This window comes from Acanthochromis polyacanthus, chromosome 11 (assembly GCF_021347895.1).
Source record: "Acanthochromis polyacanthus isolate Apoly-LR-REF ecotype Palm Island chromosome 11, KAUST_Apoly_ChrSc, whole genome shotgun sequence".
Taxonomy (NCBI): domain Eukaryota; kingdom Metazoa; phylum Chordata; class Actinopteri; family Pomacentridae; genus Acanthochromis; species Acanthochromis polyacanthus.
The window spans coordinates 28,827,596-28,835,375 of record NC_067123.1 but is presented as its reverse complement, the minus strand read 5'-3'; positions in this window follow the sequence as shown (position 1 = coordinate 28,835,375).

Sequence of the window (7,780 nt, the reverse complement as noted above, 5' to 3'; positions counted from 1 at the left end):
GGAGAGTCTGGGTAATGACGAAGAGCTACAAACGAACGAGCTGATTAAGTAGTGAGAAAAAGAAGAAGAGGAGACGTTAAGGAAGAAGAAAACACACTTATATGAATCCTCTCAGCTCTCCTGCCCGAGGCTGTTTATCTTGGAGATTGAGTTAAACACAAGCCTCTTATAACTCTCCACATACCAGACAATATCACAGTGGCCCCGCTTTGCAAATATAAACATGGGCGCTTTATCAAAGGCCAGCATTTCTCATTCAAACACATAGGCTCCTTCTCCTAACTTAATTTACTGCACCCTATACAAAGTTCCCTTATTGGATTTGAGCTTTCTGAATGTTTAATTCTGGCTGAAAATGGGGAACTTTAGGAGGCCTGTTGATGAAGGTTAAAAGGGTTTTGGCTGAGTTTACCTTATAAAACCACAGTGGTTTCTTATCATGCACAGATCTGTAGACTATCAGTGTGAAAAAAAAGGCCCCGGGTCACGCACAACACGCTGTGTGTTATTTCCACAGAGAGAGGGCATTGTCTGACTCAACATAGCTCCATTCATAGTGACAGCAATGTGACTTTCAGAGGGGAAATGTATGTTTCCTTGTATTAATAGTGGAGAGGAGTGTTTTGACTCTCTTCAGAGTAACTGAGATTCATCTGACACACACACACAGGGTTGCATCATCTTGGATTATATAAAGTTTTGGTGCTTTTCTCAGTTGAAAGCAATAAGCAGAGCACAGCCGTGGTTTACTGGCGTTCTGGGGGCCCCTGTCATGATCGAGTATGCACACACACACATACATAAGAGCAGAGTGAGGGATGACTTGGCAGTAAGAGCAACTCCGGCCTCAGTGTTGGTCTAAGGGGAACAGTGCTGCGAGAGAAATAGACGTTAAAATGTGCAACCTTGCCTCTGGTGTTCACTGTGGGGTGGTCTCTCTCTGTTTCTTTCTCCACCTTCTTTATTTCTATCTCCTCAGTTCCTCTCTCATTACTTTGAGGTGGTCCGTTCCTGTCTTTCCACCGCTCTTACTCCCTCTTTCCCATCCCAAGCTCCCCCCATTCCCCAATTCCTCCCCTTCATCCCTCTTCTCCCCTTTTATCTATCATATAATCTCCCTCACTCTGCCTAATAATCCCCCTCTCATTTCCTCCTCTTCTAATAACTCCATCTCCCCTCCTTCTCTTCTCTTTTTGTTTACCTCCATGCACAAATACAAAAACACTCGTTGTGCCTCGCTATTTACCCAAAAAGTGTGTGCAACTCTGCAGAGTGTAAGTGTACTTGAAGAAAGGAAGAAAACCACACCGAGACAAAGGGAGAGATGCCGGGACTGTAAGAAAACAAAGTCTTGCTGATGTGATGATTATCGCCGGTCAGCATTTTTCTAGCCAATTGTGCTCTGAGTCAGTGTGTGCGTGGCTTTTTTTTTTTTTAACTTTTCAAAAAGTTTAATATTAGAACATTGTATTTGCTTTTCTGACTGGTGTTTTTCTGTCTGTCTCTCTCTCTCGTTTTCTTTTCTGTCTCCAAAGGTGTTGGTTGTGTGATTTTATAAGCCTGGCGTTTGGTGTCATATGAACCATTTGCATGTTTTTTCAAGTCCTGTAAAACTGGCCTAAATGCCCCATAATTCTCTTCCCCCGGCTGCCTGGTAAAGGTCAGTGCCAACTTCCAAATTCTCTCTCTGTCACACACACACACACATGCACAAACTGGAGTCATACTAACAGGAAAAGTGTAAAGTAACACCATCTCTTAAAAAAAAAAAAAAAGAGCCAAAAGGTCTTGAGACCAAAAGTACATACAGTAAATGCAAGGAAGGACACATTAGATTAGTCTGGTGCTTGTATGTCCGTGTGTTTCCAGCAACCTGGTCTGAAGAAATGATAGCACAGTAAAGACCCAGGCGCCAGGTTTACAGCAGAGGAGAGTGTGTATATGTGTGTGTGAGCACATGCATGTGGGAGGGTTATAAATAGCTGGATCATCTGGAGTGCATTAGAGGTACAGTGTTTAAGTGAACAGGTCCGCTACCTGCAGCCACAAAAACCTCAAAACAGACGCTGCCAGGCCTCAAACTGGACACACACACACACACATACACACACACACACATACACACACACTGGACGAGAGAAAAAGAGGGAAAATTAATCAGTCGAGGAAAAGTAATTTAGCAAAGCTGAGCTGAAGCATAGCGCTGGGCACACAGACAGTTTGGGCATCATGAGAGAAAACGCCTCCCACGGTAACACAACTTGACCGTGGTAAGTTTTGGCTCCACAGCTCTACGATAAACAGGGCTTATTAGGAAAGGCACCACAGGGATATCAACTCCGCTATTAAAGGGTGGGCCCGATGTGAAATAAGGGAGGGAAAACATGTCTGAACAAGGTTGTTTAGCTTAGAACTGACCATATAACACTTCCCGAGGCCACACATATAATCAACACCTGCTAATGTGCAAACCTCCATTCTTTCAGTCACATGTAAATGTGTCCGAGAAAGCTTATAAGCTGATGTAGCACCAGTTACACTGCACACAAAGAGTAAAAATCAGTTTGGTGCCGTTAATCTCTTTATTATTTACATATAAGGTTATTCATGCACACGTTGGTACGACTGTGTGTAAAAACAGCAATTTGCAAAGGAAGGTTTTCATGTATAACTGCTCAGTGTCTGTTTCACCTCACTGCACCCATTTACAAATCTCCACAGCTAATAGCCACGTTTTTGATCTTTTAGGAACTCCTGCTTTTACTGCGAATTCTGTCCAACTTTTCCACAAATCTAAGGCCCCCAAAAGTCAGGAGGTGGTACAGGAAGTGGGCCCTCCCCCCATAGCACATTTACACTCACACGTACTGAAACCTGAGCCTCAGGAAGTGGTCCTGCGCAGCATCATGTCAGGGCATACAAATTATTCACCGCTAGAAAAATGTACTTTTTCTTGTCTCCTATATTTTCCTCCTCTACCTCCCCTTTTTCTCCGCCCCCTCCTTGTCTTCTTCTCTCCATTTATTGTTTTCATTTCGGGCCCTCCGGAGAGGAACAGTCAGGGAGATGAAAAGCTCTGCTACCTGCGTTATCTCAAAATGAGCTGCGTTCAGACTCCCAACGAGCTGCTGCTGTGGTTGCACAGGCCCCAAAATTCCGGGAAATATTCTCCTGCGGTGTTCCCTGAAGACTTGTGGTATTCCTGCCCACAGTATCCCCACAACACTTTTGTGGAATTTTCTAAATGGATATAAAGCAGGTCTACTTGCACTCTTTTGAACAGTGAAATATAGATCCACCTTATCGCTCTGTGGCTATATTATTTTACTCCATAAATGCATCTGTCAAAAGTTGGAGGGACAGAGTACAAAGAATAATTTTGTTCTGGTGTTATAAGACTAAAAAAACAAAATAAACTGTAAAAACACCCAGTTTTACTCATAATGTGGGCGATTAACACTGTAAAACCTAAATCCAGTAACGTCACCACTTTTCTTAGGGTAAGTCCAGTCAAAACAAGATGAAAAATAGATTATTTATAGAATTATGTGCCATAACAAAGTGGAAGTAAGTGTGCATACATAAAAAATCTTCTTGCTTTTGACTACATGGAGCCAATGAGATGAAAGTAGGGCAAGCAAAAGCTTTTTCTGGAGGAGTGTCTGTTAAAAGGATGGGTCAGTTTCTGAAGTAGTTATCAGTAGTCAGTGCATTACTTAGTGTAAATTACGATCAGAGCACCATTTGTTTGAAGAGACCCAGACAAAAGTTAAGCAACAAATTGCTGTGGTTGAGGTAAAATTACTGAATTATTCAATGGACTTGGCTTTGAAGAGGGCAATATAACTGCACCAGTTCCCCACTAAAAATAGGCTGTCAGACAGTTAGAAAAAAACAGTGAAAATACTGTAAATCAAACATACACTTAAACTGATTTTAAACTGTTTGTGTGGGCCTTTTTATAGGTGGTTAACATCCACTTTCTTTTCTGCGTCTGCTTCTCCAAACTGGGGGCTGTTATCTGCATTAATTAAAACACTGACTTTTGATAAGTACATCAAGAAACCAAACCGCCCCTTTGACATTCTGAAAAAACAAGTGGTTGAGGTCCAGGTGGTCAAACAGGACTTCCACTGATTGCAATGTTGGAGGTTCAACTACTGGCTCTTCTTGTTTAGATGTAAAGTATCCTTTAGCAACCTCAGGGATCCATTGAGATGACTAACACACTGAGTCACTGGTATGAAGTGATTAATGTGTACATGAGTAAATGAGAGGCTTTGAAATGTGCCAAATAAATGCTGTCAACTTATCTTGTGTTGCTCTGACATTGCAGATATCACGCTGCTGACTGCAAGAACTCTTTCACAGAAGGCAAATTGTCATTTAGCCAAACAAAACCAACCTTTGCAGAGGCATTTGCACCTGTTCCTTCAATTATTTCAAAGTAAAAAAAATTTTTTTTTTTTTTTGCTTTTCTTTGCTTTTTTGTCACTTATTTCACATAATCCATTGGACGTCTGTGCAATACTGGTATTTCATTTTGGACATTGCTATCTGTGCTGACGTGGCATGTGGCTTGTTTTTCTGTCCTTTTTGCAACATCACACCAAATGTTATTGAAACATAAGAAATATATTCCCCACAAGGACAGTAAACTATCCAGCTTGCACCGTGCATGTGTGACAATGGTTACTAGTGGGCCACAGAAATGTGCACGCAGGACTAGAATGACAGACCAGGAAGTGTCCGCTCACCTCATCCTGCCAATAGAGTGACTGTGTGGATTATGCTGAGGTCAGGGGTAGAGGAGGTTGTGTTAAGTGAAGTTTGGAAGAGCAGTGACCAAGCACACTTTCCCCTCAGGCGAGTGGTCAAGGGACAATTGAGGGCACACACACACACAAAAAGCACACGTATATTCACTAACCCGAGATCAGATTCTGAAGTAAACATCTTGCCCCATGATGCCTTCGGCTACTTGGCCCACTGGTCCACCCCGATGACCCTTGTTACCGTGGTGATTAAATATTGGGAGCTCTCATCTGCAAACATTTAGCCAGTGCCACCACTAATCTGCCTTGTGTCACTCTGTCACCACAGACTGCACAGGATAGCAACACACACAAACATACAACTGAGGAAAAATAAATAACAGTTGAAAAATGGCCCCATTTTTTCCTCTGTCACTACTGTCAGGTACAAAACATGTAACTCTGATCTATTTTTATGAGATAAATTGAGTATCAGACACTCATTCACAGTGTCTGCAGACATTTATAGCTTCTCTCGATAGAAACAGATGTTAGCTTGATTTCAGTAAATTCTTCACATTCTCCATACAATGAAATAATATTTTACCTGCATATAACGACACACACGTTTTATTTTTGTTAAAAAAGACTTATTTGTTGAACAATTCTGCAATCAGGAAGCATTGCTTGTTTTATATACACTGTATTCAACATCATTTGTTGGATTCTGCACTCTGAAAATACAATGCATAAAGAATAAGGACATTTTTCTGTAGTTTTTTAGTAGGTTATATTTTGGTAATGTGAAGATTAGAGAGCAGCTACGTTAAAGAGCTATATCAAGCAATTTTTCCATCATTAAATTACCATTGGCTGTAACATTCCACCTCCTGACCTCTGAACTATGACACACCGGTATCCCTTCCTCCAGGCCAGACCATCGAGAGCACCGTGCCTCAGGTCAATCATTGGCCTAAAAAACACAGAGTAAGAGAGTGGAGTTCGTGTGGAAATAAGCCAATGATAAAGTAAAATGACAAATGAATTTTGTGTTGTCACTTAGATAAATGGTCATCCAGTAAATGCACATAAGCTAATAATGTATCTCTGCAGCATAAACAAACCAAAAGCCACGAAAAGAGTGATATCCTGTTATTTACCATGTCAGCATTAAAATTAAGTGCACCTGTAAAACCACCTAAAGTGCTGCTAGATTAAGTGGTCTGCACACAGTGTCCTTGGCCAAAAGCTTTCTCATTAAAGTTGATGGAGCAGGTAAGACAGAAACCGAGCAGTCCTGACCTCAAGTCTTGCCATAGAACGCACAGTACCACTTGAATTAAGTAAGTTAGCAGCATCTGTCACTGTTTTCAGTCAGTATTATGTTACAAACACTCATTGTTTTCCAAGATGTGGCTTAATATACACATCCAAGTGCTTTGTTAGAGCTCTAAAAAGTCTCAAGAGATGAGAAGGCGAGCTAGAAGCAGTGTGAGATTTGTTATTGACAATCTTACAAACTCTAAGCTGTCTCATCTAAAATATGTTAATATTCTTGTCTTCAGATCCTCAAGTTTGCATTAAGTTGCAACTCTTTTTACTGTACATTTCTATTTTTACATTAAATAATAAAAGGATCATTGCAGTGTTTTGCGCTCTTCTATAGGAAGACTGCTGGCTGTTTGTGGAACCATGACTTCCATGCACGATGTGATTTTCATAGAAATTCCACTAATATTTCTTCTTACTTTATGTCCATACGTCCTCACAGGAGTTTAATATGGGTTGACAGTGACCTCCAGTGGTAAAGATACCACACTGCAGATCAAGAACTGCAACTTGCCTCAGTGCAGTTTCTAAAAACATCACAGTTGTGACCTTTTGAGAAGTTCAGAGGCTTTAGGCAATATCATGACATGAAATTTCCTTTTTGTATTTGCCACTGCAATGTTTACAAAATGCAAATTTGAGCATGCCTCACAAACAGGTTGGTCAACAAGCCACTTTTATCTTGCTTCCTGCATATGCTGCAGAAAATAGCTTACACTTCACTGCCCTCGATGTAAAAAGCTGGTCACATGTTTTTCTTGTAACAAGACTGTAACTCATAAAGTGTGAGTGTAAAGTCTACTGGTAATAACCTGTGTGTTTCAGTGTGTGTGTGTGTGTGTGGCAGAGAGAAGAAGAGACGAACCAGCAGAGAAAGAAAGACTGAAGGATAAAGAGAAACATGAGAGGGCCGGGGAGCTGTCTTTTGTGTACACCTGGGCATTGAAAGAATGGGCAGCCTGGTGTGTGCGCTCCGCTCTCTTAGACGTGGAAGAGCCAGCAACTTTGTTTTGCTTCACCCTTACCTGCTGCGTGGCTCAGCGGGGGCTCAGTCCATTTGGAGACAGGTATGATTACCTAGAACAAGAAGAACAGATCTCTCTTGTAGCAAGCAATCTTTTGAGTCACTCTGGGCTCTTTTGTCTCTGCCTCTTTGCCCCACCTGTCCACTGCTTTATCTTTGACTGGCAGTGTAAGGTAAAGCTCAGGTTAATGAAGGTCCCAGTGGGGCAATGAATTATGCATTCTCACCAGGTTTGCAAGTAGGCACACCACTCTTTGGTTGTTCTTGTTGATCTGATGAATGCAACTAATGTCAGGGAGACAGCATGATATTAAAGTACACATACAAAAGCATATACTGAGTGGTTGCAGAAGTATTTATAACCTTTATTTAAATGCAAAGAAAGAAATTATAAGTACTGCCTTAAAAACATCAGATTCTTAAGGGTAATTAGCAATAATCAAAAACACTGAAGCACGTAAGCATCTTATTATCTGATATTGCATGACTGAACAGTGTGTAAACAGCACTGAATGATCATAAGTGGTTATTTTGAAGGTAATTTCAGCTACTTTCATATTTTGCTGGTTGGTTAATCCATGACTACATATGGTATTTTTTATGCAAATCACGTGTTTGTGTGTAAAGTAATTACCAATAAAGTTAACTATCAAGTCAATGTTCAGGTGCAAGG